General features: G+C 29.0%; 1 long non-coding RNA gene across 1 annotated transcript in view; it reads right to left on the minus strand.

Moving 5' to 3' along the window:
* Positions 1–536, minus strand: part of LOC148236374 (uncharacterized) — a 457,594-nt gene extending 457,058 nt beyond the window's left edge. Inside the window, exon 1 of the long non-coding RNA XR_015809189.1 lies at positions 237–536. This is a non-coding gene — a long non-coding RNA (uncharacterized LOC148236374). The remainder of the gene's footprint in view (positions 1–236) is intronic.
* Positions 537–15,725: the final 15,189 nt, after the last annotated feature.

A 15,725-nucleotide genomic window follows, 5' to 3' on the forward strand; every position in this document is an offset into this window, starting at 1 on the left:
TTACACTCGTAAATTGAAGATTATTGAGTTATTTGCATAAGTTAAAAATTAAATATTACTAAAATGTGTTTACCACAAGTTTTTCGACCATTAATAAATTGAAATTGGCAAAATTAGCTCCAACACAAAGCCAATAAATGCATTGAAGGTTTGAGTGCAACGCTTGGAATACGATGTCGACCAATTGTCAAGTTACTAGCACAAAGGGTTAAGACATAAAATTAGAAAGACATTACCTTGTCAACCGCATTGTAAATATCCTCGCGGGCGTCAATCGGCGTACCTTCCCCCGCGAGGCCGCGGCCGGCGGGGGAAGGAACGCGTCGCATCGCGTCGTTGCACGCCATGGAAAAACACTGCATAGTAACAAACACTAATTTGAATTATACACTACTTAATTCTAACACATACACTCAATTACACTATCACTTTATAAGTAAAAATATTATTATAAACGAAAACACTTATTCGACAAAAATGCAACGAAACAGTTTACGCGCTCGATGACGCGAAGCAACTGATTTTTTTTTAAATATTGCGAGATGCATAAACAAGTGCAAACGAGTTCAAGGTTATGCTTCGTGAATAATAAACCATAACGAATAAAATGTCGTGCATCTCAAATTAAATTATTATATTTTGTATCAAAGGTCGACAATATGTCTATTTTTAAAATATTTATCTCTAATTCGAATTATTTTAATGCAAGTTGTTTGTTTATTTTTAAAATATCTATCTCTCGTTCGATTTATTTTAATGCGAGAGTGACACGAAGGTCACCTTTGTTGTTGTGTTGTTATGTTGACCTTCTAAAAGTATAATGTCGATCATTTCAACTTTATTTATATGAAACATATTATTTAAATCTATTTTTATATGTGCCGAATTTACGACATTTTCAAATGACGTTCTACATAAGCACTAGTCGCCGGTATGGTAAATATTAATTTTATTAAATAAATACTTCCGGTAATGGCGGCCGATAAAAAGAGCGTGCATCAAATGAGCGCCATCATATGAGCGCCTTCATATGAGCGCCGTCATATAAGCGCTGCATTATATGCTTACCAAAGTAGCGCTGTAACAAAATAGTGTACGGCCAATGCGCAGACAGTCATATAAACGCTTGAAAAAAGGGAGCACGTCATAAGAGCGCGAAAATATTTGGAGAAAATCAAGTAATGAATATTTTAGGAATTAGGTATACAAAATAAAAGTAAATTGTGAGAAATTTACAAAGGCGGTAAAACTAGTAATCAATGTGCCAGAGCGTAATGACGATTAAAATGATTAGCTAATGCAAACATTGCTATTTATTAATTATTATGTACATACGGAAGTATAGCTCCCCATCCCCATACATACGATATACATATATTTTGTACTGAAATAAAACGCTGATTTTAAGTTTATCATTAAATTTGTTCTATAATGTTTCTTTAAATTGACAAATAATTATCGATTCGACTTGCAATGAATGCGTACAGTTATAGGGCAGGTATATGGCCCGTCAGACTTTTTTTTCATTAATTTTAGACATAATTAACTAATTTTACCGCCTATATCTCGTAAATTTTTATTCTTTGTAAATGTCTCACAATTTACTTCGATAATATTTTTTATACCTAATTCCTAAAATATTTATTACTTGATTTACTACAAGTTTTTTTGCGCTCTAATGACGCGTTTTTTTTTTGACAAGTGTTCTTATTACTGTCTGCGCATTTGACATATGCTATTTTGTTACAGCGATTTGGTAAACGCTCTTATGACGCAGCGATCTTTTGACGTACGCTTATTTGTCCGCGCTCATTTGTGACGTTGCCTTAAATTATGCACGGCTTAGCTCGATTATTTATTAAGTTTGATATTATTTAAATCTAATTTATATGTGCCAAATTTTCGACATTTTCAAATGACGTTCTTCTGTTGAAAATAGTAAAAAAAATGTTTTATTACATATTGATAATATGGAAATCAGTGACGTGCGATGACTTTGAAACAGAGCATGCAGCTAGAGGGGGAGAACAAAACTATATTTTTAAATTCATTTTCTTAATTTTATAAACATCAATTGAGCGCCGTCATATGAGCGCTGCATTATACGCTTACTAAAGTAGCGCTGTAACAAAATAGCGTACGTCAACTGCGCAGACAGTCATATGAGCGCTTGAAAAAAGAAAGCACGTCATAAGAATGGAAAAATACAAGTAATGAATATTTTAAGAATTAGATATACAAAATATAAGTAAATTGTGAGAAATTTACAAAGGCGGTAAAATAGTATTTTATGTGCCAGACGTAATGACGATTAAAATGATTAGCCAATGCAAACATTATTATTTATTAATTATTACGTACATACGAAAGTATGGCTCCCCATCCCCATACGTGCGATGTACATATATTTTTAATAAAGTGAAACGCTGATTTTGAATTGATCATAAGATTTGTTTCGTAATGTTTCATTAAATTTACAATAATTATTGAGTCAACTTGAAATAAATACGTACAGTTATAGGGCAGGTATATGGCTCGTCAGACCTTTTTTCGTTTATTTTAGACAACTACACTTGATCGCGAATGTCGGCCGAGTACAAATATTATATAATATATTTTTGTTAATTAAACGATTAATGTTTTATATTTAAAACTGTGAGAAAATTAATATATTATTAAACCCACACATATGATATATGTTTGTATATCGAAAGTTTCTATATCTATGGCCAGAAATGAGCCAAGACTTTGGGTTAATTTAGTATTTTAATTAATTATTGTTTTTAGTATACATATAATTACATATATACTTATTAGTCGTAATGAATCTTCTCCAGCAGATGGTCGAGCTTTTTTAGTTGAATTTTACAACTTCGGTGAAAGGTACATATTTGCAGATAAGCAAATAGCAAATAAAAGTGTCGTAAAATTTTTTTTAATTATATGCGATTAATAAAATATAATATTCAATTTTTACAGCATCACGGTTGGTTTTTGGATTCCTTCGGATTAAAAAATTTTTGGTGCTTTTAATTGGTATATTTTATATTTAATTATATAAGGATTTTTGCTCTCTTATAACGCGCTGTTTTTTGACAAGCGCTCTAATGACTGTCTGCGCATTTGACGTACGCTATTTTACTACAGCGCTACTTTGGTAGACGCTCTTATGACGCAGCGCTCTTTTGACGCACGCTTATTTGTCCGCGCTCATTTGTGACGTTGCCTTAAATAATATACTAACTGTTACAATCTGTTTCTCTCCGTGACTTAGTGTATTGAAAGAATATGTTATTTATCAAGGTGAGAATGCAATAATGTGTTCATCAATAATTCACTTCTATATATTTTTATCTATTTTTTATTAGTCCTCTAAAAAGTCTTAATAAATGTATATACACAAATACCTCTAGAGTATAAATAAAGTTATATACACAAAAGACATATAATACAAATGGCTTATTATAAATTAATTTACATATTTTTTTATCAAATGCATTTTTTATATAATAAAAAAACATTAACATATGTTTTAAAATCAGGTTTATTTGCAACCTAATTTATAAATCGATTTAAATGTGTTATATTAGCCTTTTAAAAAAAGTTAATAAAAAAGAAGAAAACTAAAATCGCAAGCTTCAAAAGCTTTTTCTGCAGAAGGCTTGTGATATCAGTTGAATAATAAATTTAATTAAAAATTAAATAAAGCAAATGTTTAACCTGCACTGTTAATTATTTTGTTTTACAGATTAAAACTTGATTATTTTTTATTAATAAAACTTCTAATAACATTTATAGTATTCGCAAAAAAAATATGGCATAAAAATAGTTTTTGGCTTTAAAACAAATTTTATATTAAATTGATTGAACCACCGTACCAAGTTTTATGAGACTTTCTGTTAATTCCTTAGTTTTAAAGACCAAGCCTTAAATTGTCTTTTTAAAATAGAGATCCTAGAAACCCTTATAGTATTTGCTAAAAAGTAAATATTTTATTTTTTCGAAAAATAGTGGCAAATTTAAGAACTTAAAAATTCATAGCTCCGTTGGATAAAATCCTACAAAAAACTTCACTTAATATAAAACGTTCAGGAGCTAAACATGCTTCGAAATTATAATAAAAAAAAATAGTTTTTTTTATTTAAAACTATTTTTTTATTAAGTTGATCGAACCTCTATACAAACTTTAAAGTATAAAATAAATAAATTAAAAAATGTTTTTTTTGTATAGTTGTATGATAGATTATCTAGAAAAATTTAATCATGTATAACTATTATTACCATGGATAGCTTAATTGCAACATATGCTATAGATTCAATAGCATATGTTTGAAAATAATTGCAATTTGTTTTAGAAAGTTATGAAATATTGTGGATAAAAATAAGCAATAATACTAAAAATACTAAGTTTTCCTTAAAAATAATTTGTCTACTTTATTACAGACAGAAAAGTTTAAATTTAATTGCGAATCAGAATTTTTTTAATTAATTTTATTTCATTTGTTAGGTAACATTATTTAAAAAAAGGTATAACAATTAGCAATGTTTTAATATTGGATATTTCTTTTTTATACAAAAAGGCATAGATTAAAAATTGACTTACTCGTACACCTAAATTCTTTACTACTATTTTTTTATGTTGTTAAATGACATGATACAGTCATTCAAACTGAACAAACATCAAGTGTAGACTAATGCCTGTTGGCTCTCGTTTCGCCACCATACACACACATTTGAACTATTGCATATTTCATATTTTATGAAACAATATAATAAACATTTTTGTTAACTTATATATGTATATTTAAAAATTCCTATCACCATGACAGAAAAATAAAAAAAAGGTTTTATACAATCAAATTTGATTCAATAAACATTTGCATATTAATCGCTACATATTTTGTGTATAACCGTATTCGGAGAAAGGATATGCAATATGCTCTCTCGTAATATAATACTTTTTAAACGCAAGGACTCCTGCAACATATAATTTGCATCCACTAGATCCGATAAATCAAATGTCACATATTTTTAAAATGCAGTGTCATTCAATTTTATATTCGGTTGTAATAAAAATCTTTCGTTTTATATGTAATAAAATTTTCAATACCCAATTTTATAGCGCATCTTGTCGCGCAATCAATAATTTTGCGATATTGCCACTTTCACGCATTCGTTGCAAGCACATTTGTGAATAAAATTTAATGTATGTACATAATGTACATATTATACAAAAATATTTTCTTAAAAATAAAATAAATCAATCATATATTATCTGTGGGATCGTATAAAAAATAATTATATAATTGGCTTATTGAAACTTTTATTATGTAAAATCGGATATATCTGACTTAAAAAAATTAAAATCGCAACTGGATTTTAATTAGTTATATCTAATTAAATTAATAACACTTTTTGAAGTTGAGTTGAATATTTATACATATGTACGTGTATGTTATAAAAGGTAACTTTTTTCATTAAAAATAAAAGTTACGCTTTCATTAAAGTTAAAATATAAAGCAGTCCGTATAAAGTTAAATAAAATAGTGTCACGTATGAATAATACTTATATTTTACAACAAACGACCATTTTGGTGATGTTTGAAATGCTGCAATGATTTTTATATATGCCTTTCAACTACAGTGAAAACCGTAAATGTTATATATTAAAACAAATAAATAAATAGTTTATAGATAATCAAAATTAAGTATTATTTTTGTAGTAAAATTTAACCTAAACTTTCTGCAATGAAATGTTGATAGTATTATTAGATATCCTAATATAGTTATAATATAAATTTTATATATTACCAATAAAAAAAAATGTAAAATTTATATGTAATTTAATGAAATTTATTTAAAGAATACATATCATTTTATTGCTTGAATAAAAGCACGCCTTTCATAAGCTATGGAAGAGATCAGGATATCCGTCTGCTCTCGAGATGACGTGACTTCTGTCTTTCAATAAAAATCTCTCGATGCCAGAATACATATATACGTGTCTTATATGCGGATTTTGAGAAAGCATTCGACATAGTTTGTCATGGGTTATTATTAAAAAAAAATGTCGGAAGTCTAATACTCACACTTGGGCACTCTGCTCTTCACTGTATTTATGAATGACATGAATTTAAGTTTTCTTCTGTATGCAGATGATTTATTACATAAATTATCACCAATTAACCTTATATTGTATATTATCCAAATTAAAATAAACCATTATGTATTATATATTTAACACGACACACAATACTATAACTTGATTCACTAACCCATTTTAAATATTGCACTGTATTTTCAATACATTTTCTTAGAGATTAATTATCCGCACGTATCAAATTTTCTTGAAAAAAATCTTGTATAAATTAAGATTTTAATGTAAAACGCTTAAACAATAATAGCGAGATACACATTTTAGATAAAAAATACATGTTTATTAAGCTTTAAGCACGAATTACATTTAGTTGCTTAGTAATTTTATATTTTTTTATTTGACATGTACTACAAATATACAAATTGTTTTAATTTTTTTTTTTAAATATACCCTTTCTGTTCCCTTGCATAAAATTTGTACTACGTTATCTATAAAGATGTAATATTTATATATATAATCATTTCTTCAGAGACATCTCTCGTACATTACTGTAATTATTTTTATCATAAATATAATTTTTAATAAGCTGTTTTGTTTTAAGTGTATAATAAATAAATATGATTTATTTTATAAAATATCTTAAGAGAATCTTACATAATTAATTTATAATATTATTTTAATTTTAAATGTCACTTAGAACCAAGTGAAGAAAAAATGTGTATATGAAAATCGTTACTATATTTGAAATGTATAAAGTAATACAGATTTTATCTCTCACACTTGTTAATAAATTTAGACAATGTATAAGGTTTTAAGCTAAAGAATCCATAAAAAAATTCGATTTAAATTTTAAGCATTTTTAGTAAAAAAAATAGTTGAATAAATTAATGATACCATTAAATACAGATCTTTAAATTACAATTTAAAATTTAGTTGAGTGCAATTTTACACACAGATAAAAAAACAGAACCTAAAGTATAACTAGAATTCTTCTATTGTTCACATGATTTGGTATAAAAGAATAAATTTTAAATCACCAATTAAAAATCGGTTGTTTTAGTGAGTTTAGGGTATCCATAGTAGTGTCTCTAACAAAGGTAAAAGTCAGATGTTGCTTGCATGCAATCAAGAAAGTTTGTGAATAGTAAAGACATGAGTTTCAGGAAAAGCTTTATATGGAGAGAGCTCTTAAATTAGTAACCCATTACTATATTAAAGCTTTTGAGAACTAAGTGATGTTTAAAGTTATAAATTTATATTATAAAAATAGATTTAGCATCTATTATTATTTATTATAAATTATTACTAATTATAATATATTTTACATAAATAAGCATGTGATTGATTTAAATAACATTTATTTATAGATGTTATACATAAATACTGAGTAGGTGCCAATATAAATAAATTATTAATTTCAAATGGAACCTGAACACATTATGAATAGCAGAAATACAAAGTTCTTAAATGAATTATTTTAAATTTAAACTTACTCGAGGATAAACTGCTGACAGTAAATTGCTGGCGATAAATTTTTCTGGTTTAAAGTAACTGCATTACCTGGTTCTAAGTGTCGTCTCGGTTGACTTAGTGTAAATCTGCTTAGTACGTGTTCAGTTTTTTAATAAGTAAATATTTTTTATTGAAGTAGTAGTTATATGATAAGTTCTACATGAAATGATTCAATGCTACCACGTTTTGGATCACAGTATTTTCTTAAAGCGTTATATCATCTCGCAAATCTTGATTATATAAGGCGTAACCACTCTATGTTATTGTTTAATACATATCCTGTTGAACTTATTGGCAAGCCTTTGTACATCTATATATTAACAATTGGTAAAAATTATCAATATTTATATTTTATGAAATGCATATCTGAGAATTTTATATATAAAGGTATGCAACGCGTTCTTTCATATTTGGTACCGACCGTTGCCTTTGTTCGTGTAGTCCACGGTTTTTGTGCAAGTGCTTAAAAACTATGATTATACGCAAAATCATTGTTTATTCCTATAAAAATCAAACGTCGTTTTTTAATAAACAAAACATGGTACACAAATATAGTTTTTTGCGACTAATTTTGTCGCAACAATTAAGGGTGGTCCCGACAGTGTAAATTTATTGAACTATAATGTAAATAAAGAAGGTATTAGTATTATTATATTAAATATGATTAGGTGTTTATATTATAATATATACATATTAACATAATATTGATATCCTATTTTTCTAATACTGAAATATATTTTTTTAAACGCTACAGAACAGAAAGAAAAAATATACCTAAAAATATAAATAAACTAAAATCAATATATATGATCAAAAAATCTGAGAATTATGTTAAAGTTTTTTTCTATATACTATATGTATTTAAATAAGTTAATACCTAATGAGTTAAAAGTATTTTTACGTTAAACATAATTAATGGGTTTAGAATAAGTAAAATTAAATTGAAACGTAGTAAAAATGTATTTTGATATATTTATACATATGTATATAAAACCAAATAGCAATAACAAGGACAATAGCAGGGGGTCGAATGCGTTTTACCCCATAAGCCGCCGTTTCAAACGTAGACAGGCGCTGACATAGTATATGGGTTCGAGGCTACACTATATAAGCTGCTTAAAAAGCTCCCGAACTTTTAGAACAAATAATTGCTACAAAATGATTACATATTGTAAAAATTATTGCAGCGTTACACATAAATGTCAATCAAATAAAATTTATAAAATTTTTATCAAGATTAAAAATTGTCTTCTTTTAGGGACTCTTAATCTAAATTAGCAGCTGGATAATTATCCGTGATCCAAGGAACCTAAAAAAATCGCAAATTTGATATACGCTATATTTTATAGCATATAACTTTACTGTTAAGCGTGATTCAGTTGACAACATTGAGACAAGGCGGCAGTGAAGAGGTTACTCAATGTGAAAAACATCTTCTGCCGGTCGGCGTCTCACTGTCTGGTGCGCAATTATAGAAGTAGCGTACTTAGTAATTATTGAACTATAACATCTGTAGCAGCAATATTTATTATTCTCTTTTTGCTAAAATACCTATTAAGTAGCCTAAAACTGCAAACATTTTTTTTTAAATTAATAAATTAATAATTTAAAGGCGGCTTTGTGTCATGATAATACTCTTAAATTCAGGAAATATTACAATTTATCTGAATCGTTTCATCGACTCTCTTAGATCTTTGGATTTTTGTATTATTATTGAGGGAAAATGCAAAAGTTGTATAAATATAATTTACAACACATTTATGGATTATAAAACTTTATATAGGTTAAAATACAACGAAGATATTTACATATTGTTGTACCGCAATACTTTAAGCTTCATGTAGAAATTAAATATTAATTTTCATTCATTACCAACACCCACCTGTAAGCTTTATCCTCGGGACATTTATAATTATAAAGGTAGGATATTTTAAAACATTTGTTTTAAAATAAGTATTGTTCACTTCTAAAAATAAAATAAAATGATAAAATAATACAAAATATCTCATAGCCAGATCCGTACTAAAAAAAAGATACGCCCGGAGCAAAGCATGAGTTTTTTCCCCTCCTTCAGGAATTAGTACTGATAAATTTTATGTTATATGTGTTAAAAAATGAGATATGTACATTGAAAGTCTATTTCTTACATGAAAATATGATTCTATAAGCTATGTATTGCATAGGCTTTCTTGTAACGACTTTATTACCGAGTACCACAAAACCAACCTTCTTTACAAATAATTTTCTCTTATTTTTACTCTAAGACTGAGTTACATTTTTTATTAAAAAAATTGACAGTTGCCTCTAGCAGCAAATCTATTTTATTTTAAAACATACTTTCTTAGTTTTAGGAAGGCCAAATCATTTACAATTCCGTCTATATATAAACTTGTATTACTCAGTCTTTCATGAGCTCTTAAATATTTTTGACCGGCTTAAGTTATTGGAGGGATTTTTTCGCTAAAATGGCGGTTACTAGAATATTTCAAGCAAATTTATAGGCTATCTTTATATGTTTATTGTTTGCTATCAAAAAAATCTAATTTAAAGGCTGCAAAATATTTTTTTCTCATTTAAAAATTATAATCCGTTTTAGCCCTTTGTATCTTTGATCAACTAAACTTAGTTATATGTAGCGATATTAAATTTGAACTATTTAGAAAGGCAAAAGTTGTGAAACTTTCTGAAGTTCTACGAATCTCTAGTTTAATTAGTGTTTGTTATGTGATATTTCTCAGTTTTATTTTAATTGCCATATTTATTACAAGCTTTCTATTTAAACTAAATTTTTCTACTCTTAAATAAAGGATCTTCACCCAACGACAGCTAGATTTACGCTTTAAAGCTGTTCATGTACTATTATAATTATAGTATTCTTAAAAAAAAAATATTAGATTATTATCAATAAAAACAATTATGGTTTTATCTGTAGAAAAAAAATAACCACCGTCTATTTGTTCCAACGTATTGTTTTACAGTGAGTGAAAATCTTTTGCGCACTCTGCGATCCTAGTTTCTTATTTTTTTCTAATTTTTACAGTCTTTTTAAAAATTTAAGATCTTTAACAACTGTCTGTTTCTGTATACAGTTTTATTTGAATGACCACTGAGCATTGCAGTGTTTCTCCCAAGACACAGAATAATTCCACATTTTTACATTTCATTAAGAGAAACAAAAAAATAAAAATTTTTGATAAATGCAAAAAATGTTACTATTGTAAACTCAAACAATATTAAAAAAAATAACAGTATTAAAAATTACCGTATTATTGCAGTCCCTTGACTCGACAATACTCTTGAAACCTTACCAATCAGCACTGTGACATTTTTTATAGCTTGGGTCATTTGCGCACTGTGAGTAGTAACTTTAGTTCAATCTGAGGGAATGGAAAAGTACTTTGCCTAATGCATTTAATTTATTCTCATATTTTTTCTTACATCACAAGCAAGTAGAGTTAATAATTATTTTTTAATGGTATTCTAAAGATTGTTTTATGTTTTATGGCTTTGCCATGGTAATGTGTAATTATTTATTAAATGAACAGCAACAATATTTACTGTCAATATTATTTGACGAGCGTCGATTTAATTAGGCACAATAAAAATATCGTTTATTGCTAAAAATATATTAAACTTAAATTTATATTTTCGTTTGAAACTTTAGCCTTTTAATAACAATTTTGACACCTTTTTATTTAGGCGCCCGGTGCCGCTACTCTCTCCGCCCTTCATTTTACCCAAATTTGCGCATAGAACAAAACTGATAATTTTTTACAATTATTACGTTGAGATGCTAGAATTATTTTGATAAAATTTAACGTCACTGTTGACAATAAAAATCACTTGGAAAGATCACAAATTTTAATGAAAATTCAATTTACGCCCAATCAGCTCTAATTATTTTTGACGGTAAAGACTTAGTGAATAAAATATATTACTCCACACAGAAAAAATAATTGGATTTTAAAATATAATTACCAGCCGAGCAGCGATTCAGCTTCTTTTTTTTTTTGATTCGAGCATTAACCAGGACTTAATATTTTATACGACCAGTGACTGCAACAATTTTACAAAAAGACAATATATGCAATACTTAAAAATCCCATCTCTAGCGTGTAGATTTAATTTGTCACTGCTAATAACCGTTACCCAGTATATCCCTGTTCTTACGGTCTTCAACCGAAGTTCTTAATTAAAAAAGTTGCATAAGCACAACAGATTAAATATAGAAAAGAGTAAAGGTTTGGATGCATTTATAGTATATATATATATATACCACATTTCAAGCTCAGCCGAACACTGGGTCAGATCGGGGCTTGGTTTATGTTCGCGACACGTCACAGCCGAGCTTAACGAACCGCATGGCCCCAGGGGGCGAAGAGCCCCCTATGCCCCCTTCTTTCACATCTGTCTGTCCGCAATCCGCCCACTTACACATTTTATCTCATTAACACACGGCGGCCGAGAAGACGGAGTGCCGTGTCGAACGGCGACGGAAAACACTAATTGAACAACGTACTGTGTTACGTGACGCAATATCGCCTCATCCCCCTGTGGTACAAATCTCGTGTACAACGGTTTTACAACGTGAACGTGTACGTGAGAGATGCTCTGATTGAACTTTTTACGCTTTTTTTGTTAATCTTAAGCGGATTACGTAGGTTCGTTCGAATTCATTCTAAAAAAAGGTACGTATCTAGGGGAGAGTGTTGTACCTTGAACTTTTTAAATTATCGCACTTACCGTGTTACATATAGCGAAATGTCAGTGATACATTTATAATGCTACAACCTTTTACTTTAATATAAAAAATTGTCGACAACGCAATATCCTTTTAACGAGATAACAATCCGAGAATGATGGGATATTGTTTCAAGGTAAAACATGGTGTTGTATCTTAAAACATTTAGAGTACGCTCAGGATAAGGATGCCGGTTTGTTATTGTGTGCGTGTACATGTATATGAGAGGGAGAAGCGATGTAGCGTGTACTTCGTTGTCTCGCTTTCTCTTTTAAGGACAGTCGCTGATTCGTCAACGCTGGTATTCGTCATTAAAGTGCAGTGTGGCACAGAAGTTCGATCTTCTCTAGTGATTTATTTTAAATAATTTTGTGTTGATATTGTTTAACTCAGATATGCCTACTGTCCCATGGGTAGGTCACTAAACTCGTGTCACTGTTTTTTATTTATAAATGAAATTTTAAGAGAACAATATTTTTTGGGCATATCTGGGTTCATTGATATCAAGGCTTCAAATTTACACTGTAAGTAATTCGTTCTCTTACCCGTGGATTCATATATTTTAATTATTTTTCCAATAATCCGTACGTTGTTGGTTTTTTTACACTATTCTCTGTAAGGCTTTAAAAGTTATTATTTTTATCGTTGCGCCAATGATAATTTTTTAATTTATTCAATAGATTCCAATGATTTAATAGAGTCGTCGAGCCATTTAACAATTAGCGAATAATTTCTTTTCACATTTTATATCTTTTTGCTTTTGAAGAATAGCTAAAGACTTCATTATTTTTTTGACTAGTGAAAGATTTTGAATTTTGCAAATATTTAATTAATGCCATCAATGTCTGGTTTCTTAGATTATATAATATATTTTTAATTGTCCGTTGAAATTTCTAATTTAGCTCAGATGTATGTATGTCAAATAAACATATATTTTCTTTTAAAATAAAAAAATAAATATTCTGAGCGAAATTGTTTTGAACCACACAGTTCACTCACACAATAACAAACCGGAATCCTTATCCCGAGCGTACTAAAGGAAATAATAGAAAATATTTTTTTTCATCCAATTGACATTTATTGCAATGAAAATAATAAAACATTTAAATACAAATAAATAGATACTTCATGTTTCTTCGTAATCTTATTATTTATAAAAAAGCCGACTTAATAAGGTAATAGTTGTCAATGTGCCGATACTTTTAGCTAATGCAAGTATTGAGTTGTCATTTTTTTAACGCACTTTTATGATCATATATAATATAAATCATATATTAAAAAATGTAAAATTTTTAGAAAAAGCCTAGAAATGTTTTTTATATAAACAAAGATACAACTTACGATTTTGACAATTTTTCACGACACTCCAGGAAGATTTCCTTGGCGTGTTTTTACCCCAAATTTTTAATTTAATCAATGGCCAAAGCGTCGCTGGGTCGTAGCGGACCCTTGCTGCGGGTCACCCGATGCAATATTGAACTACCACCCTTGTGCCAGTCACTCTGCGAGACTAGCATACAAAGTGACCGAGTCTCTCTCTCACTTGTGAACTACGTCACGTCACCGGGTACAAACATCTCACACGTGAACGCCCTTTACATGAAAATGCCCTAATTAAGCCGCGAATGAACTTCTCCGTGTACGCAATTTACTCCTTTTCATCGCCAGACTCTTCCGCGAGGGCCTTAATGAACAAAAGACGAAAAGAAGCGTAGAGAGTTTGTGTTATAGCGTGTATAAAAATAGATGATACGTCTCGATGAAAGAACAAGATTAATCGACGACTCATTATTAGTGGCGTGTATTAATTTGTAAATAAATAGGAAATACGTTTTTTTTTAATATAGTTTGATAAATTTAAAGTATTATATTTACTATATTTTGCAAGTAAACTAACTCTAATAAATTAATATTTATACATACTAAAAATTAATGTATATATAGTTGCAAGTAAAGATGGTGAGAAGCCTTTAAATGGTAGCTGGTTATCTTTTCTCGCAATAACTTATTTAAAAAAATAAGGATTGCTGGTAAATCAACCGTTTTGTGAGGTTTTTTTTTTTTGCGTCATAGCCATTTTTTTTACATCGATATCAGGAGTGTTTTATTTATGCAGGATATGTCTGTTTGCATCGGCATAATAATATATTCTCTAATAAAAGTATATATAATAGATTGAAGATCGTATTAGAGGCAAATATGTATTGTTGGTGTGCAGCTTGATGTCGTAGTTCAAGATCGGATATCAGCTGATTTTAGGGTCGGTCGATAAGAAAAATAAATACTCGACAACCAACCGGTGTAATGTATTTTTTTGTTTAATCTAAGATTATATGTACCAAATTTTTTTTATTTTGGTAGGATAAAATGTGTATCGGTGCATGAAGCAGGCGTTCAAATCATGCATAGGTAATACAGGTTCGAAGAAGCGCTAGTCGCTCTTCCTCTGTACTAGCTCAAAGCTTTGGAGAACACGCTGTAGGGGAATCTGTTGTAACTGCTTCTTCTATATATGTACATTCTAAATAAAATTTATCTTATTTCTTATGTAAGGTGGTCTGGAAAACTAACATGTCTTTTTAGAGCACGTCTGATTGGGAACGTGTACACGTGGCGTGTCTCTTTGTAGCCTGCTCTTAAATAATATGTTAATAAGCGTATTGTTATCTGTCTTATAAACGCAAATATAAGACGATATAAAAATATAAAAAATAAAGGACTAGTTTTTGCCAGAAGCGCTTAAAATATTTACCCCATCTATTCTTTAAATACATTTTTATCTAATCTAAAAATCAATGTGATTCGTAAATTTATTTCATTTGATAGTTAAATATTTACAAGAAGCAATCATAAATCTGTAAGCAATGGTTGTACAAGGATCTGTATTCGATCGCATATGTATCCCACCTCCTCATTTGCCCCCAAATTCCGACAATAGGACGCACTTCCTGCGAACGTGTTGCTTCCCCCATTCATTCCAAGTTTCCTCCTCGTCTCCTGATTAACAATACCTTTCGGCTATCCCTTCGTACACGATTCGAGACGATTCCGGCCTTTCGCGAAAAAAGCAGAGAAGACAACAGGCCGATCGTGACTTTTTAGCAGTTGAATACGAAATGATCCAACGTGAATTTCAAATACGCTACGATTCCAAATTCTCTCTGTGTATTTTGTATGCTACATACTCGTGTATGTGTGAAGCAATATTGTTACACAAAATCTTTATTATGTAAAATTTTTGTATTACATCTAAGAAAGTACTTTTTTAAATTAAATTATGCATAGGCGTTTTTTTTAATTAAATATATTGTTTTAATAAGCAATTAGTTTAATGCATATATTTAAGCCATGGTTTTAATTAAGATATACAGTCTT

The sequence above is a fragment of the Plectrocnemia conspersa genome, unplaced genomic scaffold (assembly GCF_051122295.1).
Source record: "Plectrocnemia conspersa isolate PC_06_02 unplaced genomic scaffold, ASM5112229v1 ptg000003l, whole genome shotgun sequence".
Classification (NCBI taxonomy): Eukaryota; Metazoa; Arthropoda; class Insecta; order Trichoptera; family Polycentropodidae; genus Plectrocnemia; species Plectrocnemia conspersa.